Below are 19,471 nucleotides of genomic sequence, written 5' to 3'. Positions count from 1 at the left end.
ATTTTTGCCATTTCTTATAATCACTGATATAATTAAACTTGTCTCAAAGTTTCCACCGATCCCAACTTTGAGGGGTTATGGTTCAGCTGGAAAACTTACTCTAGGGTGAAATTTAAAAATCAAAGGCTTACCTCAAGAGAAAATTTTAATTGTAATAATTTGAATGTGTGTATTAAAATTTTTTATGTTTTTAAGCTATGAAGATTTTCATGTTCCCAACATACAGTGTGTCTGGACTATGTTAAAAGAGGGTATTATACTTATGGCATGGCTAACCAATTGAATTAAATTGTACCAAAACCAATTCTTGCCCCAGTGATGCCTGATATTATGGGTGCCAGAGCATACCCATACTCTCCAAGGCAGTTAGCAGTACTCACATAGAATTCAACTAAAATATTAATGTATATACCAGTCAAATATTAAGTTGAAGATGAAAGACCTAATTTCAATCTCTCTTTAAATGTTTAGACTCTGTGGTAGCTCAGGGCTCTTCCAGTCACCCTTGCATGAAAGGAAGTACCTACAACCATGAAAGTTGGACTGTTCTCACTGGTGGCCCACAGCTCCCAGTAAAGCATGATAGGAACCTTTGGAGGATCACAGTATACTCATAGGAGTATGAATTTCTTCATCACAGTCAACTCTATCCTGACTCTTGTCATGCAGCTGTTCCCGTACCCTTGGCAACTGAGATGAATTCACAGCAAAAATCTGAAGCCACAGCTATTCAGAGTCTCACTAAGTGTGCTGTGTAGGTGCTTGCTTACTTGTGGAAGCTGAGGGTTGCTTCCCATCATAGAAACAAATTGCTGCAAATTTTCAGGGGCCTTGCAAGACAGCAACAAATCCTATCTTTTTTTTTTTCCCTGCTGATTTTTCTCTAAGCATCTTTATGTCAGATAGACATAAAGATATAGACAAGAAAATCTAAACCATGTGGGTTTTTTTCAATTTTGTAAAGCACAAGCCTGGTTCAGCTGTGCTCAGCAATGGGCAAGAGGGCCTCGCCTGAGCCTGCATCTCCAGGGCGCAGAATAGACTGAGGATACAGCCCAAGGTTATGGGCCCCATTATGCTTTTACTAACATAGAATCATAAATTATAAGTTGTAGTTTGGGGGTACTCCAAGGATTTCACTGATGTGTGAAAAAAAAAAATGGGACCAAATTAAGGAAGTAAAAATTCTTACTCTTCTGAACTTCGTTTTTATGTCTACTTCGGTGCACTTTTACAAATTACATAAAGGAGTTTCAACCTCTACTGCCATACCATCATCTGCCTCTGACATCATGGGGAAGCATAATAAAATAGGAGGCATTACTTCATAGTATTCTGTTTATCCACTGTCAGATAAGTAAAACAAACCCTCATCAACTTGTGGATCAACCAACGATTTTTAAAGTAAGCGTTTCGCATTTTTAGCTGTTTTTCTCCTTATGTGTCTGACCTGCTCTCTGTGGATAGGCTGTATGATCACCCTACAGCACACACTCTGAATTATACCTCAAACAAACCATACCAAAGGGCATCTCCGTGTCACTCAACGACAGTGCACACAAGTATTTTAGCTTTTACCTCCTGCATTAAATGGAACCAAATCTAAATAACTTTGTGTATCTGACCTTTGCCCATAAGCTTTGTTACATGTTTAGTAAAACCCATAGCACATTTTCAGTTTCAGGAGCTTAAGTCTTCCCATTCACTGGTAAATATTGACCTTGAGCAAGTCTATATGGTGCTTATAGAAAAACACTTCTTATTTTACTTTTCTAACAGCTGCTTGCCTCAGTTCACATATTGAGTACTATGCTTTCAGTAAACAGAGCCATCCTGTCAAATTCTCAGTTTAGAAGATTGAATGTTAGCCAAGTATCATTATTAGTGTTAACTAGATCCTTAGCTTAAAATGCAGCTCTGCAGAGGACGTCTTACATACCACAACTTTTAAAAGCTTCAGTAACTTCTAAAGCATGCTCCAGCTTGTCAGTGCCGAGATCCACTTTTCACAAAGTTGCCTAATGTCTGAGAACAAGGTTTAAGCACACTGTGAAAATATTATATGCAGACCTCTTGCAATACTTTTAAGCATTCCATTTTTCCAAGGAAAAAGTGATTGAACTGTATAAGCTTCCCTCTTCCATTTTATTGTAAGAATTCCCTGTACTGTTAGTTCATTCAAAGCCAGAAGTATCACTTTACACAGTTTTTCACTGTACTCAGGGGAAGTATATGGAAATTTTACAGCAATAAGCTACAAGTGGGGAGCTGGACTACAGCCAGTCTGCATCCTTCTCATGCCCTTATGGTGCTTTTCTTTAGCATCCAGCATTCTCCACAGTGTATAGAATATTTATCCTGCAAGGCTATCATATTTGTTTTGGAAATGCAAAATGCAGTAAGTATACCCTTCACAGAGCTGTGTGACTGGCAAAGCTGACATTCTTTAATTTCAAGAGATGTTCGTTAATGGAGTTTTAAAATCCTTAGCTTCAGACATTGTGCAACTCTTGCATTTCCATTTATTCTTTTGTAACTGATTAGCAATTACTCTTCTGGCGCTATATAGCTCCATACCCATTGCATCTCTTGTGCAAATAGTTGACAAATGCAACATACATGTACTATATGGCCTGACTCAGGGACTGTTATATTTTTTCTTTTTAACTTGGTAAGCAACAAGAGGGGATAACTAGAATACTATCAAGGAAAATATGTTTTCCTTGATATAATATGCTAGAGTATATAAATGATATGATGACATAATGATAGAGGAAAATAAATACCATAATATGAGCACTTTTAAAGACTGAAGTATTTAAGCCCATAGTCAAATCTCTGATTCAGACTTCTCATGGCATGATGAAGCATCCATTAATAACAAGCAGGCAATGCGTGTTAGTGGCAGGCTAACATGTTCCATCCTGTATGTATGTACATGAACACAGCCACTGCAGACACAAAATTCACTCTTTAGAGAGTGGTTGCCCCATAGGAAAAAAAAAATTGAACAGATCATGAATCCTTAGAAAAAAGAGACTGAAGATTTCTTCTTACCAGTACCTGAAATTCACTCCAGAGCAGAAGCCTGCATGGATTGTCGTTATAAGGAATACTTTATTTTCAGAGCTTTCATAGGTCTTGTGTGGGAACTAATCTCATTCACTTTTGTTTTAGACATCTACATCTGAGCCAGGCACTATATCTGCCCTTCACAATAAATCGAAATAAAGTGGTAGTCTAAGATCAAGATTCACTTTAGGTTAAAAAAAAATTAGCACTAGAGATCCTGTTAACCCAGTCTCTTCTTTGACTAACAAGAGGAACTGATGTGACTGGTTCTGATTTATATGCATTTATACACTAAAGATTTTAAAATCAACAGAAATAAATCCAATACTTCTCATCCCACAGTTGATAACAAGAACACCCTCATAGGTGTGTAAGAGCCCTAGATGCAAGAGTTTAGTGAGAAACAAGGATGAATAACAAGGCAGGAGGATTGAAGCCAGGACGTATTGTATAGCATATAAATGAGAAGTACCTGCCTTAAATCATTATAGGTCAAGCTCCCACAACCTTTATAAACATAGGTTGCTCCAAAAGTAATTCCTCATATTTATTTCCATGGAAACAGGTGGAAAGAGCACGTAACATTGTTATATTTGTTATTATTATAAATCTACACCAGTGGAGGAGACCTACTACCACTGTCACCACTGCTGAAGCACACCACCCACCACCTCACTGTGCTCACATCCACTGTTTGGTATCCATAAACATTCAGTAAGTGTTGATGAATATCAGTGTGTGAAATTTTTCCACATGGAGGAATTCAATTCTACACCTTTTCTTCTGATGCAATTCCATGTCAGATGCCATTTTGTCAGACTGCCCCTCAGCTGCCATCTGTCACAAGGCAGCAATATGTAACAGAACACTGGTGGGAATGTTCCATCTCTACTGCCATACCACCAACATCTGCCTCAAATGTCCTGGGCCAACACAATAAAACTAAGAATAAAATAAAGAGGTACTACTTCCAGAGTAGCTCTCATAGATCAGTTCAAACCATTCAGGATAGACATAAAATCTGCCAAAAACAGTAGCAAAATCTGATGTTTATAATGTGGACGGTATCATATTTTGAATTAGAATCTGTTCCCAGAGACTCGGTTTCCAGGAGGTCACTAATACTTTCATGATATAATGGATAACAGCTACAAGACCCCATCAGTGATGGCTTATGAAGTAATCAACCAAAAGAATACAATGGTAATTAATGACCAAAATAGTGAGATTTTCCATATCCAGAACTAAAATGAAATTCACCTTATCTTTCTTTCTTTTTTTTTTTTCAATGAATTCAAAGAGAAGTCATTTCATCTTTCCATGCTTTTACTACATCTGTTCCGTAAAAGTATTTTGTCCTATTTCTCCCAGCTACTGCAAGGTGAGAGTAATAGTTGTCATTGTGAAGACTCTGTAGTGTCTTAAGTTATCTTTGCAGCACCTAGTACAGACAGTTCATCCAGGATATTTGGGTAGAACTGGAATATAAATAACACTGTGAAAAAAACATACTTTGTCAGTTCAGGTTCCTCACTGTTAACATAATGCATATATGATGAAGAACTTAGAAATATTTTGTTTTACAGTCACTGATTTCTAGAACATTTCTACTACTACTTATGTCCTGCTGTTGCAGCTTCTGTAAATGATTTCTCAATATAGGCTCTAATAGTAAGCATATTTAAGAGTGAGAATTCATGCTCCTGTTTCTGTGTTTCTTTACATTTTACTAGCAATATCTGCAATTATACTGGGAGCTATATTTCCTGCATTTTTACTGCCTTTAAGTTATCATCATTGCCAGAGGAACACAATTTTTTTTTTTGTGTAACTAAAAGATTTATGAGTAAAGAAAAGAGGAATGTATTTTCAATTATGTATATAAAATAATACATTGTGTTTTCAATTTTTGTTTTAAATACAAAATAATCTGTAAATGGCATAAGAATTTCACCTGGTTACCTTCCAATACCGCTCTGCCATACATAAATAGTTTTACCACATCACTCTGTATGCATTCATTCTTCATGATGGTTCTTCAGGAAGATGTGAACTTTTGACCTCCCACCTTCAACACAAGATCTATTCATTAATAAGATTAAAAAAAAGAAGGAGAAAAAACAGCTTACACACTTGTACACATAACGCACATCGTCTTGGTTGCAAGAGGCAGTTTCTCAGGAAGGCAGAATACAGAATCCTTTCAAATAGTTACTGTGGACCTTCAAAAACCTTTTACTTTAAAAAAGATTTGGTCTTAGAGGTGCAAAATAAAACACTAAATATTTATACAGTATGATATGTTGTATACTTCTGTATGTTATCAGTTCAGTTCTTCATCTCACACACACACAGAAAAAAGTTAATTCACAGCTATTTTTCACAGGGTTTATGATGATTTCTTATTTGTTGTAAAATTTTGGGTTTTGCTTCACTGGAAACATGACTTTTTGTGTCTCGCTGTGCTCACATCCACTGTTGGGTTTCCATAAACATTCAGCAAGTGTTGATGAATGGCAGTGGGTGCCATTTTTTCTACATGGACAATTTAGTTCCACATCTTTGCTTCATACGCACTTCCACACACTATCCTTGTGTCAGGTCATCCCTCTGCTGCCAAAAGAAGCAAGATGTAGAAGAATTTTGGAGGGAAGGTTCCATCATTACTACTATACCACCAAGATCCTCCACCTCACATGCAGTGTGGGACAAACTGTTGCTTGGACATCCATGAGTGTCTTGTCTTCCTTCTCTCCCTGGCTTTCTGAAAGTCTAATATATAAATCTATCCTAACTACCATCACATTCATTTGCAATATAGGCAGCTAGCTGCCCAGGTATTTAGTGTATTTTATGTTTTAGGTCAATCAAGATGTTCCTCGAGGTGAGAACTCCCATTGAAAAAGCTAGAAACTCAAATTCAGACTCTGAAGTATTTCAGGATTGAGTTACACATCATTCTTTGGAGTTGGATTGTAAATTTTTATCCATCAATGAATTCCTGTGAGTTTCACATTTGTGAATGCTGTAAATAACTAATTCCTTTTCTAGCTGTTGATTTGTGAAATACCACATAGAAGCTTGCAAAATAAAAAATTAACAATAACAACAACAAAAAAAAAGCTATTACAATCGAATGCAAGCTGTGGATGATTGGCCTTGTTCTCATAATCCACAGCCTAATTTGTTGGACAATACATGTTAGATCTGAGGACTCATTAGCCAGTGGATGGGTCTGATGAATAGGTAGGCAAGCACAAATGGCTTTTTAAGCGTGGTTTCTGGTGTCACAGGTACCGAAGGTCAATTAGCAGTATGTCTGCAGAGACAAGATAGTGGTGATATGAAGAGAAGTTATTACCTTCTTAGGACATAAGGGAGCCTTTCCTGCTAAAGCACAGTAATCTGTATAGACAGGATGGCCTACCTCTGAACAAAGGCAAAGTAGTGCCTTGAAGCCTCAGGACATCATTTCCCTTGTTCTCAAACTCAGTACTAAGCACTTGAGGCGAGGTTGAAATGTTAATGCAGGGGGTAAAGAGGGTCTCCCTCATTCTCCTGCTTGTCTTTCAAGGGATCTTCTACCAGATTTCCATTTGAATTCTGGGGAGGAGATACATCAATACCCTCTTTCAAAAATAAATGAGGCCACTGGCACCCACTGGCTGCTCTCTATTTAAAACTCTCTTGTAATACTTTGGTTCAGCCAGTCTATAGGTTCTTGTACTGTGCAAAATCCCTACTGAGTAACAGGCAGTGCTACTTAGAGAGGTGCCAAATCAGCACTGCAGGAATCCCACAAGTCATTGCAGAACTGCAGGTGACTAAAAACCACCAGTAATGATCGACTGGTACACATAGATCTTGATTTTGATGATTTAGATATATGGATGAGATACAGTAGAGATGGAGAGATGTTACAGAGACAGAAATATAGGCAGGCACTGATGGTACTGACAATAGTAAAAGTAGTGAAAACAGCAAATATTTAGTTTAAATAAATATGTCTAATGAGAAAAAGCAGTCTACTGGCTCAGACAATGGTTTACAGAAAGCCAGAAACTAAAATTTTGAAATAGTGAGCAGTTATTAAAAACAAATTGGACAGCCTGAGATCTCTCTAAATAATGCAGGGCTTAGGAGTTCTAGATTCTAATCTCTTCTCCAAATTAGAAGAATTAGAAAATGCATTTAAAACATTACTTGCTCATTTTATTAGCAGTTAGGGTTTACACTCACAAATATGCTTTTGTGTCTAAAAGAGCACATTGTTGGCTGAAAGACCTAAGGACTTTTGATGAATTTTAGTAGGTTCTGGACTCCAAACATCAACTAATCAAACTAATCCAAAAAATCTTGTTATAACTGTTCCAGGCAAAGTAAGGTCCTATGGTTAGACATCTCTGACACTACTATTCTGGTGCAAGTTTTTTTGCATTTTATTAAATAAAATCAGTGAAAGAGATTCTTTCACAATGGCTGAAATATTCCAAAACTCAGAACAAAAATTATTAAAGTTTTCTAAGTCAAGATTATTTTATGTCAGATTAATAGTAATTTCAATTTGTGGAGTCACCGAGAAATGTATGAACCAAATGAACATGGTTTTGTAGTGTACCTTTTTTCATGTGAATTTTGCAGATCCAGTTTGAATTTAGTGACTACCCAGCTCTCCTATAAATTAATCTGATTATATGAAATGATAAAATATTGGAGTTAATTTTTGAAGTCTAGACCTAGTATGGGATTGGCAAAACTGAGTATGTTTCTTTCTTTGCAGGGAAAGTATATACATGCCTGTACACACTGTGAGAAAAATTACCACTGCCGTGTTAACTGCAGGCAATGCAGAATACAAAGCAAAGTGTATTAAACAAGAAAAACTCAGAAATTTCAAAAGCATCCTAAAAATCCAACACTGAAATGGATCTGTGAAGAATAGAATTTAATCTTACCACATGAGATTCTGGAATTCTTAACAGGAAGGTTCTAGAAAGGAAGTATGTTAACCATCAACAATTAAATAAAATCACTGAAAGAAGTACGGGAGACTTTTCTGCTGGTAACAAAAAATGTAATGGTTTTACTACAAGCTAAGTCTTATTTAAAACTCAGTAACTGGGATAATTCTATGAATGTGTCCAGAAGGAACCTGGCTAATATCACAATCTAAATCACAGATGCTTGGATCATTCCAGTGTAGAAGCAATATATATTATTTAGTCTGAAACTACAAATGTTTATAATTTCACTCCTTTTTTTCTAACATCCAACATTTCAGGCCATCCCAGAGTCCAATGACAAGTGTACACATGTCATCCTTTCTCAGTGGAAAAAGGTAGGCATCAGAACAAATGACTTATGCCATTTATAAGGTGATATCCCACAAGTCCCCATATCTATTAATTGTCAGGAACAATGATTAGATGGGTGATCTTTGGACAAGGTTTGATGTGAGAAAAAAAATTCCTCTATGCGCATGGATGAGACAAATTCCTTGCACTGTATTAGCAGCAATTAGCAAAGTCAGTGTGTGCAATATAGGTATCAAATCCTACTATTATCAGAAATAAGTTGAAGTCTTTAATTGTAAGGTGTTCTTCCTCAAAAAAAAAAAAAAAAAAAGGGTAGAACAGAATGAAAAGGCTAAAGCTCAGGAGAGCCTAACTTATTGACATTTTTCAGGTCCAACAAAAACATCTCCACATTTGAGGCCAGGTTCCCTAGTGACAAGGAATAGGTCCAGCCTATATGTGTCAGGGGTACTGGGAGGGCAACCCCATTCTTCTGCCAATAGTGACACAGAGCAGTGCTCTGCAGGAATTGTTTTACTGCTTTTCCAAACTGCATCAGTGCACATACCTACTATTCCCACCCATGGAAGCAGTTGGATAAATGGCTGGGTGACTAACCAAAAACATCATCCTGAAGACTCCTGAGGAGGAGAATGTGGAGCCCTTGTCTTATCTCTAGCATTCATCTTTTTGAGCTTTGCAGAGATTCTCTTACAGATGCTACACAACTTTTCTTGCTTGCTGGCTGCCCATTCTCTTCGTTTTCTCTCTGCTGAAGCATGGTGGACATGTCAACTGCTGCTGCCACATTCAGAGTTCTGTTGTTAGTAAGGCTACATCTCCTAAAATAAAATAGTTCCTACCTATCCAGTTTCCTAGTGCCAGTACTAGGTGAATCACTAGCAGATTGTCAGATATTTAAGCACTCCAGCTCTTCAAATGGGAGGAATTTTGTCTGCATACATATACGAGTCCTTGACACATTCTAAATATAAACACTTGTGAAATTTTAACTGTAGGGTCCTTTGATAAACACACTTTAAAAATAAATAGGAGGCATCTACTTCTGGTTTTATATATAGAAGTGAAAAGTATCAAAATGCTATCATGTCTGTTTAGTACACCCCCATTTTATCCTGGAAGACAGCAAAGCAGAGTGTGTGTCCTGACTGATTTCTCAGGTGTTTCCAACAAGGTTATTTGTTCTCACAAGTTCATGTGTTACTGACAGTCATTGGTATTGATTTAGAAGGGCTTATCACTTGCCCCTTTTGAAGCAATGAAAAATATGTACCTATGATAAATTTCCTGCTGGATAATTTAATTTTCAAGGTATATATATACTTCCACTTGAACAAAGTCTGGCAGCTAATTTCTAAACTCAGAAGCTCAACTTCTCCCCATATTGATCCATTTCTGATCTTCATAAACCTTCACAGGTTGTGTGTTAGTGTACCTGAGAGCATTCTGTTGTTTTCCAGTCAATCAGGTAATGTATTTAAAGTGTTTCAGACAGAATACAATGTAGATTTTGGTTGAAAATTTATCAAAACCATTTTATTTCTCTGACAAGATGCATTGATGTAATTGCATTTTAGTGGAGTGGAATGTAATAGGGAGTGCATTTTTCTTTCTTAAAGGCAAAATGAAAAAATTAATTACCTTAATTGTCACATTTTGTTTTCTCCCGTGCTCTATACTTGGTTTACTAACTCTTACTTCTCCAACATGCCATTTCCTTTGTTTCTTTTCTTGTCACCTCTCTTTCCCCATTGGACTGTAAGTCTAATGATAAAGATTTTGCTAAGTATGGAACCAGAAACCCTCACCCAAGTGCATACCCAATAACACTACATAGAAAGAATAGAACGGACTATTTCCAATTATTAAAACTGTCTTGTCTAGTATTTTTCTATACACATCATATAAATCTGTAATTTTATGGGTGCTTTTATTCAAACGGCTCACTCTAACACTGTGATAATTAAAGAAGTTTGTATTTTGTTGATGTTGTAGTTAAATTAGATCTTGGTTTTAAAGGGTTTATTTCTTTTTGAATTCTGTGATATTTTCCAACCAAGATTTCTAAGGATTCTTGCCATGAGGTTCTATAATTCCCCTATGATTCAATACACATTCCTCCCTCTTTCCAGTCTACCTTTTAAGCTGTTTTTACAAGTTCTCTAGATACTCCAAAGTATACATCATTTATCTATGAGTCCTTTTGAAGCATTCTCAATATTGTTCATCCTCATCTACTCCATGCTTTTAATTTTGCACATAAAACAAAACTTGTTGGCTTTTAATATCTATGTCAAGAGTCATCTCTTCTCTCCTTTCCTATTTCCTAAATTCATTAACACAGGGGATCAACTCACAAAACCTGCATGCTTTATAATGAGAAGGTATTGACACCAGACAACATTAAACCATGATGAGTGCCTCAATTAAATCAATACATTTCCTCTAGCACTCTGAGAAATTTGGCTCTTCATTTTCTTAACGAAATTGATATATTTAGACACACTCTATGACATGGAAAAAAACAGCAATACATTACCAAATTATCATAAGGAAATTAAAGACCCTTTATGTATTTAGTCATAGAATCATAGAATCATAGGGGTTGGAAGGGACCTCAAGAGATCAACAAGTCCAATCCCCCGTCATATTCTTCATACTCTTCTTGTTCCTGTAAATGGTAAAGAATGGATGTTTTGTCTGATGTCTTGGAGAGAAAATGGGATTACACAAATCCATTTCAAATAAAAGTCAGTTAAATTATACAGTCCTACTTTTAACCTTTTCTTCTATATTCTTGCAGAAAAGCTTCAAGAAGTGCAATTTAAGACAGACCAAATAGCATGTAGTAACTTATTGATGCTCAGAACAGCTTTTTGACATTTCATTTAGGCTTCCACTGTTTGCTTCACAACAGTTGAAGCTTCACTTTGAAAGGAAAACAGAGTGGAAGACTTACAGAGCAGGAACAAGGACTAGTAGATGTGTGATTGAATTTGAAGGACTTGACTTCTCTTCATGATTTTGTACCATAAAAAAAAAATCATACCAAAGCATGATAGGAAATACTTTGTATTATTTCTTATGAATAAACTCTCTCCATTCTCTCCCCTGTACTACTTCCAGTCCTCAAGGAAAGCAGAAAACGTGCATTTCTTTAAAAGCACCTCTATGATCTATGCATTATGCCTTCTAAGTTCAGATGCTGAAATTTGAATGTTGCTTTGTTTGTGTATTGTTTAAATCCTAGAAAATTGTTTGAAACATGTATAGGTATTGTTCTACCCAGGAGTAAATGTATTTGACTCCTTATGCAGTTCTTATTCAAGAATAGAAAATCACACTACTGACTAACTGAAGAATATTTTTAACAAGGAAAAATATACATTTCTATCTACCTATCTAGAAGCTCATTTACACTATTTCTTCAGGTTTGAGGAATGAATAAAGAATTTATGATTCAAATCTGTCTCTCAGTTTTGATTCTGATTTGCCACAGAATAGTTTTGATCCTTCTGCTGCCTAACTTTTCCTGGCATGAATTTCTCCTGGACCAAGGTTCTCAACAGTCATCCTGGTTTTCAGTGTTTGGAGACTATAGGAAGAAGTTCTTAATTGTTCTTTTGATGGCAGCAATTGGACCTGGTAAAAGAATAAGGTCTTAAAATCCCACTGAATATTATGAAGATTTTTAAAGGTGTTTGCAGGAACAAACCATATTCAGAATGAGCTCATAATGTTAGTACAGAGGGAGAAAGTGAGATAGGATATGTTATCTGATTTTCAGTACTCTGTGAGTTCCAAATTGAGAATAAAAGAGACCCACAGCTGGAGAGAACTGACTCTGTGGGAGGTCTGAGTGAAATAGCCCATAGCAGAAGGCAGAAGCCTTTCAGGAAATGTGCCCTTCCATCTGCGTTAACTCTTGCCTCTCTTGAATTATTGCTATTAAGCTCTCCAGATCTGGTTGTTGATAAAAACGTGCTTCTAAAAGATTGTCTTGTCGAGGGCCATTTCAGGAGTGGCAGCACAAGCTGTTGAATGCCTTTCTGCATACAATGGAGCTTCTGTGAGAAATGTATGGTATAACACTGATGGCATTTTAAAGTGCCATTTAGCATCAGAGTAAAAGTTTACATAGTGTACATAATATATAGCTCAGTTGCTAAATGTCTGCTGCCAGAGCTTCCTGATGTCAACAATGGCTGCCATTGTTTAGTCAGTATAATATCTCTAGAAATATGGCTGTGAAATTCTTTCCTCAAATGCAAACTGAACTGCCCAAATAAATACACTGAATTTTAGCTGACATATGAAATTCCCATTAGGGTTATGGAAAGCTTAAGAGTTTTGCTAATGTGGCATTCAGTAGTATTCAGAGTTAGTGGGTTAGGTGGACATTTAAAGGTTCTCAGCTTGGACTGAATCTGCTAAATTCAAGTTCTCATTCACCCTATGGCTAAAACAGAAAATACTCAGTAGCACAAAATGAATCTATGAATCTGATGAAGAACCTCCTTGAGAGCAGAACTCTAAAACTAGCAAAATTGCTTGTTCATAATCGTTGCTTTGATTTTGAACCCTTAAGGTTTTGTTTTCCATACCTCCTTTTCAATACCATATCTAGAAAATCCTTTCAGACAGAAAGCACAGTTTTAGATTTTTTTTTTTTGGTTCTCTGAGAAAATTATGATAACAATGTCTGAAACTTTCCATTTGAAAGGATTTCTCTGATTTTTTCCTTTAAAGGATCCTTTAATGGATGTCTCCCACATCCATTTCTTGCTTCAGGATTCTGCTATTCTGGTTGTTTTTTTGGTTTTTTTTTTCATCCCCCACAGCTCCTTTCTGAATTGTCCAAGAGATACATAGTGAATAAATATGATTTGGAATCCCACCGTTGATTGGAGATATAGAGTGGAAGATAGAGGAAAGGGGAAGAAAGAGTAGAAGAGAGTGTCCCATTTGCAAGAACATTTTACATTTTTGCTTTACAATGAAAATTATAGGAATAAATTATGCATGAACTAAGACAGGAAAAGAACAGCACTAAGGTTTGCAAAAACAAACTCAGGTTTACTTTTGGTTTTATACCTCTTATTCTTTCCCCTTGTACAAATCTTTTGGTCACAGTCAAACAGATGACTTTGCCAGAAATCCTGTAGAGCAGGGTAGAGAAGTAGGTTTGCATGCTGAACCTTCAGTCTGCTCCATCCTACCTTTAGTGGTACGCTTCTTTTTTAACTAAAACAAACTCTTAAAGTTTACATTTTGGAATACTACATTTATGTAGATTAACAGTATTATTCAGTAGCTTGTTTTCCATACTATCTTTTCCTGTATAATAGATACTGAACTTTATCATTCTCAGTCAAGACTAATTCCATCATCAAAATGAGACTGTTACATTACCCAATCAAAGTTTGCTCCCTCAATCATTTTGTTCCCAAATTTTACCTCCTGTCTGTGGCAGCTTTTTGTACTCTGCTTCTCAATCACACAGCTGAGTCTTATTTTCAAAAAGTAAGTAGCATATTTTCTGCAAGCAAGACAAGAAGGAAAGTGTTGTGCTGAAGGACACAAACAGTCTGTTCTCAAATGATTTACTTTTGAAGGTGCAGTCTTCTCTTTACTGATTCTGTCTTCGTTGCCACAAGCATTGGTTTGCTACCTGAAACAGCAGTTCTTGCTCAGTTAGAGATGGCAGCACAATAGCACTGGTGTTGACAAGACATGCTGCTACTAGCAGGTTTTGGGCAACGTATATGATTCAAGAAGTATAATGAAAAAGCATGTAAAAGAGTTTTTATTTTAGCTTGTCATTGCTCTGATTTAAGGATTTTGGTAATGCATCTACCCAGAGATGTTGAGCTTTGCCTGTACTAAAGCACCATCTGTAGCTATCACATATGGAGTGACTCCAGTCATTGCACAATCAAAAAAAAAAATCTTAAAAGAACAGCTCTGCTTTGGCAAAGTCTGTGAAGCCAGTCAGCCTGTATGCCATTATTGCATACATACAGCCATGCTTCCGGTAGCTTTCTGCAGTGCTGGAATAATAATGGTCTAGTCTCACATCACTGAAAGCACAGTTTATCTTATCATATTTCCACAGACCTGTGCAATAACATGTTTTAAATAACATACTACATCATATACAATTATTTCTAGTCAGATCTATAAATCTCATTTTAAGTGAATCCCAGTACATGATACTCTCTAAAAGCATGTTTTTCCCATTTAGGACTTTAGGTTGAGAACAGTTTTCAGTGCTTACTCTTTCTAACTTCTCTTATTTCTCTGAAACTGAATATTTCTGTATATCCAAATTTGGATGTGTTTGCTACTGATGGAAGTAGCAATAACAACACTAAGCAATAACATATGTTTTCTTTCAAGTTCAGTCATACCTAAGACACAAAATTCATCATTCAGAGTCAATTTTGAACTCATTTACACATAGCTGTAACTTAAAATATTTGTGAATTCATATTAAGTGGAGCGCTATTGGAAGCTGTTTATGCGTAACTTCAAAAACCAGTTTATTTTTAGAGAGCTTAGTGTAATTCTTTGCTTAGCCCACTCTGAGCATTGTGACTGCATGTCTGAATCACTACAGCTTTTGTTGGTATTAGTACTACAATCCCTCACTTTTGAACAGAAAGTTTACAACAGTGGAAAGATGTATTCCACAATTAAAGTCAGCAAATGAATTCGTCTCTCACCGGGAATGTTTTGTTTGTATATTTAAATGGATACTGTCAAGTTTGTTGGCTAGAAGACTGCTAGACCTTGAATAGTTTCCTAGGCCTGTAACTAGAATTTCCAAAAGTAAGAGCTCTGAAGGAGAGTGCTTTTGACTACTACAGCAGAGAAAGAGCTTTTTTCTAGAGCTATTCCTTAAATTACATAAGGATTTATATGAAAAGAAAAATATATTTCCTTAACTTTCAAAAGGCAGTACTGCATTCTGAATTGTCAAGGAAAAAAGTGATCAGTTAAAAAAAAAGGAGAATTATTTTTCATTTTTCTTTATTATGAATTCCAGCTAGACAGCCTCTGTCTTCAGCGATAATATAAGAGCTACTTCATAAAAACCAAAACAAAAAATGTTGAGGAAAACAGTTGTGGTTTTGAAAATGAAACAGTTGTTTAGTTTTAGAAAACTACAGGTCTTCTAAACTGTCTAAAAGTGTGAGATTTCCAGGCATTCTGCATATCAATAAAAAGTAGAAATGATAAATACATAGAGCCATCATCCTATAGGACAACCATTCTCTCAGCTTGCATAAATTTTGTAACTTTTCACAATAAGGACTTTTTTTTAATTTTATCTTATGGAATATTAATGGTTTAAATCTACAAACAACTGATAGCTGTCTAGAGGTTTGTATATAATTAATAGAAAGCTCATCTGATGGTAGAATTCACAGATGAAAAATAAGCATTACCCAAAGCTACTATCCAGTTTCCTAGATGATGAGAAGTATTCACAGACATCTTTTCAAATTCTTCTGTGTTCCTTGCTTCAAAGAGAAGTAGTTTGGGAGGGTGTTACTCTTCTGAAACCAGAGACATGCTACCACATTACATAACATCCATAGAAAACATGTAGAAGAGCCCATTTTGTAGAATCAAAGACAGCAGCTACAAACCAGCACTAGGACAGAACATCTATTTTTCATTTGTTTCTTTGAAAGCCTTTTACACAAATACTGCTCTCTTAGGAACAGAATTTTCCTTGACACGTCCTTCTTAACGTTTAGGAAACATTGCAATTTTTTTTCCCAACATTGAACTCAAAATTTCTATTTCATTTTCAGGTACGTGGAGGGGTGAAGGGGGTAGAGGTATGTGGTGATTTTGAATCAGTCTGACAAAACAGAAATGAACCATCTGCATTGACAGTCTTGTTAAGATCTCATGAAACTGGCAGTTTACATGTGGAACAAAATGAGTCTTTCATGAAATATTGCCATTTTGCCAATAGGGAACAATATTATTTGAAAGGCTCATATATTAAACATCCTGAAAGTAACTCTGTTTCTGTAGTTTGTGTGGTTGTCACTTCAGTGTACATCTAGATGCTATCTTGCTTCACTGAAGGAAGTAATGCCACACAAAAGAGGAGGCTAAGGAATGGAAAGAAGAAAGCAAAGCAGTGTGTGAATGTTTATATAACCATCTATAACCATCTCTGAGTTACCTTGGCCATTAGCTGTTTGGTTTTATTAGTTTCACCTGCAACACATATGGAGTTGAATAATTCAGCCTATTCAGAATATGAATTTGTAGTATTATCACAGGTGAGTAGCATTTAGAAAGATCAAATGTTCCTTTAAATATATATGTAACTTACTAAGTTGGTTCATGTGATTTCAGTCTTTACCATTTTAATAGCCCCATATGTGCTTTGCTCTGTCACCAAGAAAAAAAAAAAAGTCTGTCATCAAGGATTCCTCATTTACCTGAAGGGCCCAAAGTCTTGACCTTTTAAGAAATTTTTTCATTTAAACAATTAGAAAAAGGTTAGAAAGTTTTGTTACTTAAAAGAAAAGGGAAAGACAATCTTGCCTTCAAAATCTGCCTGAAGAAAGTCCTTAATCTATCCTTGTATTTTTATTACTTCCGTGCTGTCGTCAGTTAGCTGTGCCAGCTACAATGATACAGGCATAAAGAGTAGCAAACATGGCTTTTATAGCATCCTAGCCTAGGGAACTTGTGTAGTATAACAGCACTCTGTACTTTGGAAACAGAGCATAACATGTATGAAAAATGCCTCTTTAGCTGGTCACAAAGCAGCTGAATGAAATGTGATGAGTTCTGTAAAACACTGATTTTTTTATATTTAAAAAGCAACAGTATAGACAGTGATAGACAAAATAGAGATAACCAAAGTAACATGACATTGGCATTTTGCATGCTAATGGCAACAAGGAAAGAATGAAGTAACCTTTTTCATTGCATTCCCAGGTTTCGGTATGTAGCTCTAAAGGCCTTTGATTCCCAACTAATTTCTGATAATAAGGCTGCAAAGCAAGTCTCCTATGGAAATATGACTTTATTCCACAAGAGAAGTTAAAGAATAGACTAAAGAACATGGTGCAAAGATTTATTGTCATTAAACACCAGCATCCAGAAACAGAAGACAAACCTTTCAGTACCAATAAACTGTCCCAATTGGGTGGGAAAGTGAGGTGGCACACCAGTACCTGCTACGGGGATTCTATTTTGTCATGTCAAGGGCTAAATCAGTGCCAAAACTCTGCTCTGGCTGTACACAAGATCCACCCAAAAGCAGGCTGCTGCCTTGTTACCAGGTACACATATACCAGCTCTGAACCTGTTGGAGCACATGCAGAGGAGTCACAGAAATAATCCAAAGAATGGAACACGTACCCTATGAGAACATTGCAGGAGAGTTAGACTATCTGGCCTTTAAAGGCTCCTTCCAACTCTAAGCACTCTGTGATTCTGTGTGTTTTCCCAGTGCAGACTACTCCTGCAAATGCATTTGAAGAGAATGGGTTTCCAGCTATAGGATGCAGTCAGCCAGTCAGCAATAGGGCAACTTGGAGCTTAAAAAGTGCCTTACTAGCAAGGCTTTTCACTACTCTGAGCCACTCCAGCAGAACATAAAGTAGTTTCTCCACCTCGAAAGTATTCTCTTCATTTCCTTTGGGAAGCCAGGTTTCCATAGGAAACCATGCCATTGAAAGCTGACTCTTCCAGAGGTCTAACACTATCCCCTCTCAGTCAGAAAGGCAGTTTAGCAGGCCCACTGGGAAGGAGCAGATGGACAGGAAAATGACATGCTTCCCAAAACTATTTAAATATAAACTCCCTTTTGTTACAGCTGTGTAAGACCCAAATAAAATCAAGTAACGTGTAAGAGAGAAGTGTAAGAGAGAAGAAGGACCATAGAGGAGGAGCCTGAACAAAAAGTAATGCTAAGAAAGAAAATCTATTGCAAATGGTTATGTTAATAAGGTAAAACTTAAAAACTGTGAAGCAACACCGCAGATAATCATGTCTGAAAGAATAACTAGAGGATTCTTTTTGGTGCTGATCTTCACTCCTTGGTCTGAGGTTTTCTGAATTGTCCCTCTTACCACTGCTGTAGGACAGAAATCCCACAGAATTTTCCTTGAGTCAAATGAGGACTATTACTTGATGAGATCATTGTTCTCAGGCTAATACTTTCCCATTGTATAAATCATCATCTTTCAGGTAAGTCGAAGCAGATTTGCTGCTTGTACATAATAAGCTGGTTTCCCCAGTTACCTTATACCTAATGCACTGAGGAATTTGGTCACTTTGAGTAATCTCCACACCTTTAATAACTAACTCATCTGAATACAAACATATTTCTAACTGCCAGTGGGTCTTGAGATAGATTCAAGTCAGGACTATCATCATCTTAGAGTGACAAAGCAGTGGGATAAGCTATAATTTGCATGCATGTAACCTGATACAAAAATGAGATAGGGTATGTGTTAAGAGACATTTAAGTAATATTCTGCCCACAGACAAATTTTCCCAGGAAGGAAATGTGCTTTAAATATTGTCAATACAGACAGACAGTGTCCAAGTTTATCCTCTCACTAGGAAAGGTGGGTGAAAAAGACTTACTATTTTATATGTGCATAATTTAAACTCATGAGACTTACTGCAGAAGCATAGGATGCCATGAATTTAGACACCATTTCCACCAAAAATAAAGGTGAAAGTTTATCTGTAGCATAGGCACAAGGTTGCAGATACCCTCAGAGAAACGTTGACTTTTGTGTGTAAAAGAATATGGTAGTGCAAGTCAAGGTGAAGGAGACAAAGTACAGATCCAGAGCTTTCAAACAGTATTTACCTAAAAATTAAAAAATAAAAATATTTTTCTAAGGACAAGCACACAGACAGCAGGATTTTAAACTGCAATGGTTCTCAGTTCTTTGCTTGTTCTAAAATGTTAATCATATGCCTGGTGTTTTATAGAACTGGCAGCATAGCCTCTCTGATTAGAAGTTTGTTCACTGTAGTTCAGCACAAGCTCACTGAGTTACTTATGTCTGGTTTTGCCACAAAGCTTC

The sequence above is a fragment of the Cyrtonyx montezumae genome, unplaced genomic scaffold, assembly GCF_038088225.1.
Source record: "Cyrtonyx montezumae isolate F1298 unplaced genomic scaffold, pur_monq_1.0 scaffold_14, whole genome shotgun sequence".
In the NCBI taxonomy this organism is placed as follows: domain Eukaryota; kingdom Metazoa; phylum Chordata; class Aves; order Galliformes; family Odontophoridae; genus Cyrtonyx; species Cyrtonyx montezumae.
The sequence above is the reverse complement of the archived record's forward strand: the minus strand, read 5'-3'. Positions refer to the sequence as shown.